The 12,089-nt window shown below is 46.2% G+C and overlaps 7 non-coding genes across 7 annotated transcripts; 2 read left to right on the top strand and 5 right to left on the bottom strand.

The window, feature by feature from the left end:
- Window positions 1–222: 222 nt before the first annotated feature.
- trnaw-cca (transfer RNA tryptophan (anticodon CCA)) lies at window positions 223–294 on the bottom strand. The gene has a single exon. It is a non-coding gene; the product is annotated as a tRNA-Trp (tRNA).
- A 3,887-nt stretch (window positions 295–4,181) lies between these two features.
- trnaw-cca (transfer RNA tryptophan (anticodon CCA)) lies at window positions 4,182–4,253 on the bottom strand. Its single transcript has one exon. It is a non-coding gene; the product is annotated as a tRNA-Trp (tRNA).
- Window positions 4,254–5,711: 1,458 nt separating this feature from the next.
- Window positions 5,712–5,783, bottom strand: trnaw-cca (transfer RNA tryptophan (anticodon CCA)). Its single transcript has one exon. It is a non-coding gene; the product is annotated as a tRNA-Trp (tRNA).
- A 1,458-nt stretch (window positions 5,784–7,241) lies between these two features.
- On the bottom strand, window positions 7,242–7,313 carry trnaw-cca (transfer RNA tryptophan (anticodon CCA)). Its single transcript has one exon. It is a non-coding gene; the product is annotated as a tRNA-Trp (tRNA).
- Window positions 7,314–8,408: 1,095 nt separating this feature from the next.
- trnak-uuu (transfer RNA lysine (anticodon UUU)) lies at window positions 8,409–8,481 on the top strand. The gene has a single exon. It is a non-coding gene; the product is annotated as a tRNA-Lys (tRNA).
- Window positions 8,482–8,771: 290 nt separating this feature from the next.
- trnaw-cca (transfer RNA tryptophan (anticodon CCA)) lies at window positions 8,772–8,843 on the bottom strand. Its single transcript has one exon. It is a non-coding gene; the product is annotated as a tRNA-Trp (tRNA).
- Window positions 8,844–9,938: 1,095 nt separating this feature from the next.
- On the top strand, window positions 9,939–10,011 carry trnak-uuu (transfer RNA lysine (anticodon UUU)). The gene has a single exon. It is a non-coding gene; the product is annotated as a tRNA-Lys (tRNA).
- Window positions 10,012–12,089: the final 2,078 nt, after the last annotated feature.

The raw sequence follows: 12,089 nt of genomic DNA, 5'->3' as shown, positions 1-12,089 counted from the left end.
TTGTTCAGCAAGCAAAATGGGCAAACTAAGGGTAAACATTCAGCAGGTTGTCAAGTTACTAATGGTTACTAGGTGAGAGTGTTGCTACCTAAGCTTTGTTACCTTTTAGCATGAAGTTGACAAAGACATGGGTGGTCATCATAGAGATTGGAGTCCATATAACAGCATCCTTATTAGACTGCGCAGAAAATCATGGGTCTGTGTGAAAAAGAGCACATTGAATGACCCCGACGTGATTTGAACACGCAACCTTCTGATCTGGAGTCAGACGCAGTACCGTTGCGCCACGAGGTCCCAGCTCGAAGCCTATAGCGCATCGTGGTGCAAGGCATACTTGTTCATCGGCGTGGCGATCAAGACGCATTGGAACTCGGAGACAGGTGGTGGGCTGTGACTGTTGCGACTAGTGTCTGACATCTGGGCAAGAGCTCTTTCAGAGGACAGGGCACAAGCCCTTTAAAGGGATAACCTGCCAGGTTTCCCTTCCCTGAACATTAAGGGAGATTTTCAAGATCAAATGGTAGATCTCACCCCAGTGCGTGAGAGTGAAGCGTGGACAACTTATACCTGAAGCGCAACTCAGGGACTCAAGTGTCTATGCGATAGAACCATGGTTCAGCCTTCTTCTGGGTAACTTCACACATTTACCATTTGTACGAGGCCTTTGTGTCATTATACGTGTCAGACGATGGGCAATCAGTGGCAAAGGTGGCGTAAACCTGCTTTTTGCGAGGCATACAGAGCCAAGATTACACGTCAGTTTGTGGTGTGGAATTAACGTGTTTGTTAGAAATTTTGGTCTCCTTGTGCAGAAAAGCCAAGTTTAATTAAAAATGCTGATGCTATTCTACTTGTTCTCATACCATGACACGAAGGCATTCCTTGAACCAAGACAAGCCTCCAGAGTGAGCCTTACGAATAAGAGTTATGCTGGTAACGATTTCCAAGCGACATGCTGGTCAAAAGTGTGCTAGTTGTAAACAAAAATACGAACAAGGTCGTTAAACAGAAAGCACTGGGGTTAAGTTGATCTCAACTTAGAAACTGGCCAACATAATAGATAGGACCAAAGTTCAACATTCTCTTGGTTAACGTCACCATTTTACAGGTTTCACAAGAACCTTGTCTCTTTGTATGTCTCAGACTGCAGGCAGTCAGTGGGTAAAGAAGTATGAAGGACAGAGCCGTGGTTGAACCCTGTTGGTTTGTATCCTTGAATAGTGGTGCTGAGCTGTGTTAATAGTTTGTAGAAAGCCATGAGAACCAGATGGGATGGGCCCTTTCCAAGCCAAGGGCTGAGCACCATTTATGTCTGTGAGAACCGTTGAACTAGAGCATCCACAGGCCTGACCTACAAGCTCGAGGGTAAAGTGACAGGTGGTGGGCTGTGACTGTTGCGACTAGTGTCTGACATCTGGGCAAGAGCTCTTTCAGAGGACAAGGCACGAGCCCTTTAAAGGCATAACCTGCCAGGTTTCCCTTCCCTGGACATTAAGGGAGATTTTCAAGATCAAATGGTAGATCTCACCCCAGTGCGTGAGAGTGAAGCGCGGACAACTTATACCTGAAGCGCAACTCAGGGACTCAACTGCCTATGCGATAGAACCATGGTTCAGCCTTCTTCTGGGTAACTTCATACATTTACCATTTGTACGAGGCCTTTGTGTCATTATACGTGTCAGACGATGGGCAATCAGTGGCAAAGGTGGCGTAAACCTGCTTTTTGCGAGGCATACAGAGCCAAGATTACACGTCAGTTTGTGGTGTGGAATTAACGTGTTTGTTAGAAATTTTGGTCTCCTTGTGCAGAAAAGCCAAGTTTAATTAAAAATGCTGATGCTATTCTACTTGTTCTCATACCATGACACGAAGGCATTCCTTGAACCAAGACAAGCCTTCAGAGTGCCCCTTACGAATAAGAGTTATGCTGGTAACGATTTCCAAGCGACATGCTGGTCAAAAGTGTGCTAGTTGTAAACAAAAATACGAACAAGGTCGTTAAACAGAAAGCACTGGGGTTAAGTTGATCTCAACTTAGAAACTGGCCAACATAACAGATAGGACCAAAGTTCAACATTCTCTTGGTTAACGTCACCATTTTACAGGTTTCACAAGAACCTTGTCTCTTTGTATGTCTCAGACTGCAGGCAGTCAGTGGGTAAAGAAGTATGAAGGACAGACCCGTGGTTGAACCCTGTTGGTTTGTATCCTTGAATAGTGGTGCTGAGCTGTGTTAATAGTTTGTAGAAAGCCATGAGAACCAGATGGGATGGGCCCTTTCCAAGCCAAGGGCTGAGCACCATTTATGTCTAGAGCGTCAGACTTTTAATCTGAGGGTCCAGGGTTCAAGTCCCTGTTTGGGTGTTGTAGTACCCTCCAGATCCTCTGAGAGGTCCAGTGAAACCATCTAAGGTGCCTCTTTCCAGCATGTTTTGTTCAGCAAGCAAAATGGGCAAACTAAGGGTAAACATTCAGCAGGTTGTCAAGTTACTAATGGTTACTAGGTGAGAGTGTTGCTACATAAGCTTTGTTACCTTTTAGCATGAAGTTGACAAAGACATGGGTGGTCATCATAGAGATTGGAGTCCATATAACAGCATCCTTATTAGACTGCACAGAAAATAAATCATGGGTCTGTGTGAAAAAGAGCACATTGAATGACCCCGACATGATTTGAACCTTCTGATCTGGAGTCAGACGCACTTCCGTTGCGCCACGAGGTCCCAGCTCGAAGCCTATAGCGCATCGTGGTGCAAGGCATACTTGTTCATCGGCGTGGCGATCAAGACGCATTGGAACTCGGAGACAGGTGGTGGGCTGTGACTGTTGCGACTAGTGTCTGACATCTGGGCAAGAGCTCTTTCAGAGGACAGGGCACAAGCCCTTTAAAGGGATAACCTGCCAGGTTTCCCTTCCCTGAACATTAAGGGAGATTTTCAAGATCAAATGGTAGATCTCACCCCAGTGCGTGAGAGTGAAGCGTGGACAACTTATACCTGAAGCGCAACTCAGGGACTCAAGTGTCTATGCGATAGAACCATGGTTCAGCCTTCTTCTGGGTAACTTCACACATTTACCATTTGTACGAGGCCTTTGTGTCATTATACGTGTCAGACGATGGGCAATCAGTGGCAAAGGTGGCGTAAACCTGCTTTTTGCGAGGCATACAGAGCCAAGATTACACGTCAGTTTGTGGTGTGGAATTAACGTGTTTGTTAGAAATTTTGGTCTCCTTGTGCAGAAAAGCCAAGTTTAATTAAAAATGCTGATGCTATTCTACTTGTTCTCATACCATGACACGAAGGCATTCCTTGAACCAAGACAAGCCTTCAGAGTGCGCCTTACGAATAAGAGTTATGCTGGTAACGATTTCCAAGCGACATGCTGGTCAAAAGTGTGCTAGTTGTAAACAAAAATACGAACAAGGTCGTTAAACAGAAAGCACTGGGGTTAAGTTGATCTCAACTTAGAAACTGGCCAACATAACAGATAGGACCAAAGTTCAACATTCTCTTGGTTAACGTCACCATTTTACAGGTTTCACAAGAACCTTGTCTCTTCGTATGTCTCAGACTGCAGGCAGTCAGTGGGTAAAGAAGTATGAAGGACAGAGCCGTGGTTGAACCCTGTTGGTTTGTATCCTTGAATAGTGGTGCTGAGCTGTGTTAATAGTTTGTAGAAAGCCATGAGAACCAGATGGGATGGGCCCTTTCCAAGCCAAGGGCTGAGCACCATTTATGTCTGTGAGAACCGTTGAACTAGAGCGTCCACAGGCCTGACCTACAAGCTCGAGGGTAAAGTGCGCTCTCGCTCCTCGAGCCCAGATAGCTCAGTCGGTAGAGCATCAGACTTTTAATCTGAGGGTCCAGGGTTCAAGTGCCTGTTTGGGTGTTGTAGTACCCTCCAGATCCTCTGAGAGGTCCAGTGAAACCATCTAAGGTGCCTCTTTCCAGCATGTTTTGTTCAGCAAGCAAAATGGGCAAACTAAGGGTAAACATTCAGCAGGTTGTCAAGTTACTAATGGTTACTAGGTGAGAGTGTTGCTACCTAAGCTTTGTTACCTTTTAGCATGAAGTTGACAAAGACATGGGTGGTCATCATAGAGATTGGAGTCCATATAACAGCATCCTTATTAGACTGCGCAGAAAATCATGGGTCTGTGTGAAAAAGAGCACATTGAATGACCCCGACGTGATTTGAACACGCAACCTTCTGATCTGGAGTCAGACGCACTTCCGTTGCGCCACGAGGTCCCAGCTCGAAGCCTATAGCGCATCGTGGTGCAAGGCATACTTGTTCATCGGCGTGGCGATCAAGACGCATTGGAACTCGGAGACAGGTGGTGGGCTGTGACTGTTGCGACTAGTGTCTGACATCTGGGCAAGAGCTCTTTCAGAGGACAAGGCACGAGCCCTTTAAAGGCATAACCTGCCTGGTTTCCCTTCCCTGGACATTAAGGGAGATTTTCAAGATCAAATGGTAGATCTCACCCCGGTGCGTGAGAGTGAAGCACGGACAACTTATACCTGAAGCGCAACTCAGGGACTCAACTGCCTATGCGATAGAACCATGGTTCAGCCTTCTTCTGGGTAACTTCACACATTTACCATTTGTACGAGGCCTTTGTGTCATTATACGTGTCAGACGATGGGCAATCAGTGGCAAAGGTGGCGTAAACCTGCTTTTTGCGAGGCATACAGAGCCAAGATTACACGTCAGTTTGTGGTGTGGAATTAACGTGTTTGTTAGAAATTTTGGTCTCCTTGTGCAGAAAAGCCAAGTTTAATTAAAAATGCTGATGCTATTCTACTTGTTCTCATACCATGACACGAAGGCATTCCTTGAACCAAGACAAGCCTTCAGAGTGCCCCTTACGAATAAGAGTTATGCTGGTAACGATTTCCAAGCGACATGCTGGTCAAAAGTGTGCTAGTTGTAAACAAAAATACGAACAAGGTCGTTAAACAGAAAGCACTGGGGTTAAGTTGATCTCAACTTAGAAACTGGCCAACATAACAGATAGGACCAAAGTTCAACATTCTCTTGGTTAACGTCACCATTTTACAGGTTTCACAAGAACCTTGTCTCTTTGTATGTCTCAGACTGCAGGCAGTCAGTGGGTAAAGAAGTATGAAGGACAGAGCCGTGGTTGAACCCTGTTGGTTTGTATCCTTGAATAGTGGTGCTGAGCTGTGTTAATAGTTTGTAGAAAGCCATGAGAACCAGATGGGATGGGCCCTTTCCAAGCCAAGGGCTGAGCACCATTTATGTCTGTGAGAACCGTTGAACTAGAGCGTCCACAGGCCTGACCTACAAGCTCGAGGGTAAAGTGCGCACTCACTCATCGAGCCCAGATAGCTCAGTCGGTAGAGCATCAGACTTTTAATCTGAGGGTCCAGGGTTCAAGTGCCTGTTTGGGTGTTGTAGTACCCTCCAGATCCTCTGAGAGGTCCAGTGAAACCATCTAAGGTGCCTCTTTCCAGCATGTTTTGTTCAGCAAGCAAAATGGGCAAACTAAGGGTAAACATTCAGCAGGTTGTCAAGTTACTAATGGTTACTAGGTGAGAGTGTTGCTACCTAAGCTTTGTTACCTTTTAGCATGAAGTTGACAAAGACATGGGTGGTCATCATAGAGATTGGAGTCCATATAACAGCATCCTTATTAGACTGCGCAGAAAATCATGGGTCTGTGTGAAAAAGAGCACATTGAATGACCCCGACGTGATTTGAACACGCAACCTTCTGATCTGGAGTCAGACACGCTTCCGTTGCGCCACGAGGTCCCAGCTCGAAGCCTATAACGCATCGTGGTGCAAGGCATACTTGTTCATCGGCGTGGCGATCAAGACGCATTGGAACTCGGAGACAGGTGGTGGGCTGTGACTGTTGCGACTAGTGTCTGACATCTGGGCAAGAGCTCTTTCAGAGGACAAGGCACGAGCCCTTTAAAGGCATAACCTGCCTGGTTTCCCTTCCCTGGACATTAAGGGAGATTTTCAAGATCAAATGGTAGATCTCACCCCGGTGCGTGAGAGTGAAGCGCGGACAACTTATACCTGAAGCGCAACTCAGGGACTCAACTGCCTATGCGATAGAACCATGGTTCAGCCTTCTTCTGGGTAACTTCACACATTTACCATTTGTACGAGGCCTTTGTGTCATTATACGTGTCAGACGATGGGCAATCAGTGGCAAAGGTGGCGTAAACCTGCTTTTTGCGAGGCATACAGAGCCAAGATTACACGTCAGTTTGTGGTGTGGAATTAACGTGTTTGTTAGAAATTTTGGTCTCCTTGTGCAGAAAAGCCAAGTTTAATTAAAAATGCTGATGCTATTCTACTTGTTCTCATACCATGACACGAAGGCATTCCTTGAACCAAGACAAGCCTTCAGAGTGCGCCTTACGAATAAGAGTTATGCTGGTAACGATTTCCAAGCGACATGCTGGTCAAAAGTGTGCTAGTTGTAAACAAAAATACGAAGAAGGTCGTTAAACAGAAAGCACTGGGGTTAAGTTGATCTCAACTTAGAAACTGGCCAACATAACAGATAGGACCAAAGTTCAACATTCTCTTGGTTAACGTCACCATTTTACAGGTTTCACAAGAACCTTGTCTCTTTGTATGTCTCAGACTGCAGGCAGTCAGTGGGTAAAGAAGTATGAAGGACAGACCCGTGGTTGAACCCTGTTGGTTTGTATCCTTGAATAGTGGTGCTGAGCTGTGTTAATAGTTTGTAGAAAGCCATGAGAACCAGATGGGATGGGCCCTTTCCAAGCCAAGGGCTGAGCACCATTTATGTCTGTGAGAACCGTTGAACTAGAGCGTCCACAGGCCTGACCTACAAGCTCCAGGGTAAAGTGCGCTCTCGCTCCTTGAGCCCAGATAGCTCAGTCGGTAGAGCATCAGACTTTTAATCTGAGGGTCCAGGGTTCAAGTGCCTGTTTGGGTGTTGTAGTACCTTCCAGATCCTCTGAGAGGTCCAGTGAAACCATCTAAGGTGCCTCTTTCCAGCATGTTTTGTTCAGCAAGCAAAATGGGCAAACTAAGGGTAAACATTCAGCAGGTTGTCAAGTTACTAATGGTTACTAGGTGAGAGTGTTGCTACCTAAGCTTTGTTACCTTTTAGCATGAAGTTGACAAAGACATGGGTGGTCATCATAGAGATTGGAGTCCATATAACAGCATCCTTATTAGACTGCGCAGAAAATCATGGGTCTGTGTGAAAAAGAGCACATTGAATGACCCCGACGTGATTTGAACACGCAACCTTCTGATCTGGAGTCAGACGCGCTTCCGTTGCGCCACGAGGTCCCAGCTTGAAGCCTATAGCGCATCGTGGTGCAAGGCATACTTGTTCATCGGCGTGGCGATCAAGACGCATTGGAACTCGGAGACAGGTGGTGGGCTGTGACTGTTGCGACTAGTGTCTGACATCTGGGCAAGAGCTCTTTCAGAGGACAGGGCACAAGCCCTTTAAAGGGATAACCTGCCAGGTTTCCCTTCCCTGAACATTAAGGGAGATTTTCAAGATCAAATGGTAGATCTCACCCCAGTGCGTGAGAGTGAAGCGTGGACAACTTATACCTGAAGCGCAACTCAGGGACTCAAGTGTCTATGCGATAGAACCATGGTTCAGCCTTCTTCTGGGTAACTTCACACATTTACCATTTGTACGAGGCCTTTGTGTCATTATACGTGTCAGACGATGGGCAATCAGTGGCAAAGGTGGCGTAAACCTGCTTTTTGCGAGGCATACAGAGCCAAGATTACACGTCAGTTTGTGGTGTGGAATTAACGTGTTTGTTAGAAATTTTGGTCTCCTTGTGCAGAAAAGCCAAGTTTAATTAAAAATGCTGATGCTATTCTACTTGTTCTCATACCATGACACGAAGGCATTCCTTGAACCAAGACAAGCCTTCAGAGTGCCCCTTACGAATAAGAGTTATGCTGGTAACGATTTCCAAACGACATGCTGGTCAAAAGTGTGCTAGTTGTAAACAAAAATACGAACAAGGTCGTTAAACAGAAAGCACTGGGGTTAAGTTGATCTCAACTTAGAAACTGGCCAACATAACAGATAGGACCAAAGTTCAACATTCTCTTGGTTAACGTCACCATTTTACAGGTTTCACAAGAACCTTGTCTCTTTGTATGTCTCAGACTGCAGGCAGTCAGTGGGTAAAGAAGTATGAAGGACAGAGCTGTGGTTGAACCCTGTTGGTTTGTATCCTTGAATAGTGGTGCTGAGCTGTGTTAATAGTTTGTAGAAAGCCATGAGAACCAGATGGGATGGGCCCTTTCCAAGCCAAGGGCTGAGCACCATTTATGTCTGTGAGAACCGTTGAACTAGAGCGTCCACAGGCCTGACCTACAAGCTCGAGGGTAAAGTGCGCTCTCACTCATCGAGCCCAGATAGCTCAGTCGGTAGAGCGTCAGACTTTTAATCTGAGGGTCCAGGGTTCAAGTCCCTGTTTGGGTGTTGTAGTACCCTCCAGATCCTCTGAGAGGTCCAGTGAAACCATCTAAGGTGCCTCTTTCCAGCATGTTTTGTTCAGCAAGCAAAATGGGCAAACTAAGGGTAAACATTCAGCAGGTTGTCAAGTTACTAATGGTTACTAGGTGAGAGTGTTGCTACCTAAGCTTTGTTACCTTTTAGCATGAAGTTGACAAAGACATGGGTGGTCATCATAGAGATTGGAGTCCATATAACAGCATCCTTATTAGACTGCGCAGAAAATCATGGGTCTGTGTGAAAGAGAGCACATTGAATGACCCCGACGTGATTTGAACACGCAACCTTCTGATCTGGAGTCAGACGCGCTTCCGTTGCGCCACGAGGTCCCAGCTCGAAGCCTATAGCGCATCGTGGTGCAAGGCATACTTGTTCATCGGCGTGGCGATCAAGACGCATTGGAACTCGGAGACAGGTGGTGGGCTGTGACTGTTGCGACTAGTGTCTGACATCTGGGCAAGAGCTCTTTCAGAGGACAGGGCACAAGCCCTTTAAAGGGATAACCTGCCAGGTTTCCCTTCCCTGAACATTAAGGGAGATTTTCAAGATCAAATGGTAGATCTCACCCCAGTGCGTGAGAGTGAAGCGTGGACAACTTATACCTGAAGCGCAACTCAGGGACTCAAGTGTCTATGCGATAGAACCATGGTTCAGCCTTCTTCTGGGTAACTTCACACATTTACCATTTGTACGAGGCCTTTGTGTCATTATACGTGTCAGACGATGGGCAATCAGTGGCAAAGGTGGCGTAAACCTGCTTTTTGCGAGGCATACAGAGCCAAGATTACACGTCAGTTTGTGGTGTGGAATTAACGTGTTTGTTAGAAATTTTGGTCTCCTTGTGCAGAAAAGCCAAGTTTAATTAAAAATGCTGATGCTATTCTACTTGTTCTCATACCATGACACGAAGGCATTCCTTGAACCAAGACAAGCCTTCAGAGTGCCCCTTACGAATAAGAGTTATGCTGGTAACGATTTCCAAACGACATGCTGGTCAAAAGTGTGCTAGTTGTAAACAAAAATACGAACAAGGTCGTTAAACAGAAAGCACTGGGGTTAAGTTGATCTCAACTTAGAAACTGGCCAACATAACAGATAGGACCAAAGTTCAACATTCTCTTGGTTAACGTCACCATTTTACAGGTTTCACAAGAACCTTGTCTCTTTGTATGTCTCAGACTGCAGGCAGTCAGTGGGTAAAGAAGTATGAAGGACAGAGCTGTGGTTGAACCCTGTTGGTTTGTATCCTTGAATAGTGGTGCTGAGCTGTGTTAATAGTTTGTAGAAAGCCATGAGAACCAGATGGGATGGGCCCTTTCCAAGCCAAGGGCTGAGCACCATTTATGTCTGTGAGAACCGTTGAACTAGAGCGTCCACAGGCCTGACCTACAAGCTCGAGGGTAAAGTGCGCTCTCACTCATCGAGCCCAGATAGCTCAGTCGGTAGAGCGTCAGACTTTTAATCTGAGGGTCCAGGGTTCAAGTCCCTGTTTGGGTGTTGTAGTACCCTCCAGATCCTCTGAGAGGTCCAGTGAAACCATCTAAGGTGCCTCTTTCCAGCATGTTTTGTTCAGCAAGCAAAATGGGCAAACTAAGGGTAAACATTCAGCAGGTTGTCAAGTTACTAATGGTTACTAGGTGAGAGTGTTGCTACCTAAGCTTTGTTACCTTTTAGCATGAAGTTGACAAAGACATGGGTGGTCATCATAGAGATTGGAGTCCATATAACAGCATCCTTATTAGACTGCACAGAAAATAAATCATGGGTCTGTGTGAAAGAGAGCACATTGAATGACCCCGACATGATTTGAACCTTCTGATCTGGAGTCAGACGCACTTCCGTTGCGCCATGAGGTCCCAGCTCGAAGCCTATAGCGCATCATGGTGCAAGGCATACTTGTTCATCGGCGTGGCGATCAAGACGCATTGGAACTCGGAGACAGGTGGTGGGCTGTGACTGTTGCGACTAGTGTCTGACATCTGGGCAAGAGCTCTTTCAGAGGACAAGGCACGAGCCCTTTAAAGGCATAACCTGCCTGGTTTCCCTTCCCTGGACATTAAGGGAGATTTTCAAGATCAAATGGTAGATCTCACCCCAGTGCGTGAGAGTGAAGCGCGGACAACTTATACCTGAAGCGCAACTCAGGGACTCAACTGCCTATGCGATAGAACCATGGTTCAGCCTTCTTCTGGGTAACTTCACACATTTACCATTTGTACGAGGCCTTTGTGTCATTATACGTGTCAGACGATGGGCAATCAGTGGCAAAGGTGGCGTAAACCTGCTTTTTGCGAGGCATACAGAGCCAAGATTACACGTCAGTTTGTGGTGTGGAATTAACGTGTTTGTTAGAAATTTTGGTCTCCTTGTGCAGAAAAGCCAAGTTTAATTAAAAATGCTGATGCTATTCTACTTGTTCTCATACCATGACACGAAGGCATTCCTTGAACCAAGACAAGCCTTCAGAGTGCGCCTTACGAATAAGAGTTATGCTGGTAACGATTTCCAAGCGACATGCTGGTCAAAAGTGTGCTAGTTGTAAACAAAAATACGAACAAGGTCGTTAAACAGAAAGCACTGGGGTTAAGTTGATCTCAACTTAGAAACTGGCCAACATAACAGATAGGACCAAAGTTCAACATTCTCTTGGTTAACGTCACCATTTTACAGGTTTCACAAGAACCTTGTCTCTTTGTATGTCTCAGACTGCAGGCAGTCAGTGGGTAAAGAAGTATGAAGGACAGAGCCGTGGTTGAACCCTGTTGGTTTGTATCCTTGAATAGTGGTGCTGAGCTGTGTTAATAGTTTGTAGAAAGCCATGAGAACCAGATGGGATGGGCCCTTTCCAAGCCAAGGGCTGAGCACCATTTATGTCTGTGAGAACCGTTGAACTAGAGCATCCACAGGCCTGACCTACAAGCTCCAGGGTAAAGTGCGCTCTCGCTCCTCGAGCCCAGATAGCTCAGTCGGTAGAGCGTCAGACTTTTAATCTGAGGGTCCAGGGTTCAAGTGCCTGTTTGGGTGTTGTAGTACCCTCCAGATCCTCTGAGAGGTCCAGTGAAACCATCTAAGGTGCCTCTTTCCAGCATGTTTTGTTCAGCAAGCAAAATGGGCAAACTAAGGGTAAACATTCAGCAGGTTGTCAAGTTACTAATGGTTACTAGGTGAGAGTGTTGCTACCTAAGCTTTGTTACCTTTTAGCATGAAGTTGACAAAGACATGGGTGGTCATCATAGAGATTGGAGTCCATATAACAGCATCCTTATTAGACTGCACAGAAAATAAATCATGGGTCTGTGTGAAAAAGAGCACATTGAATGACCCCGACATGATTTGAACCTTCTGATCTGGAGTCAGACGCACTTCCGTTGCGCCATGAGGTCCCAGCTCGAAGCCTATAGCGCATCATGGTGCAAGGCATACTTGTTCATCGGCGTGGCGATCAAGACGCATTGGAACTCGGAGACAGGTGGTGGGCTGTGACTGTTGCGACTAGTGTCTGACATCTGGGCAAGAGCTCTTTCAGAGGACAAGGCACGAGCCCTTTAAAGGCATAACCTGCCTGGTTTCCCTTC

This window comes from Ictalurus punctatus, unplaced genomic scaffold (assembly GCF_001660625.3).
Source record: "Ictalurus punctatus breed USDA103 unplaced genomic scaffold, Coco_2.0 Super-Scaffold_100056, whole genome shotgun sequence".
NCBI lineage: Eukaryota > Metazoa > Chordata > Actinopteri > Siluriformes > Ictaluridae > Ictalurus > Ictalurus punctatus.
The sequence above is the reverse complement of the archived record's forward strand: the minus strand, read 5'-3'. Positions and strand labels throughout refer to the sequence as shown.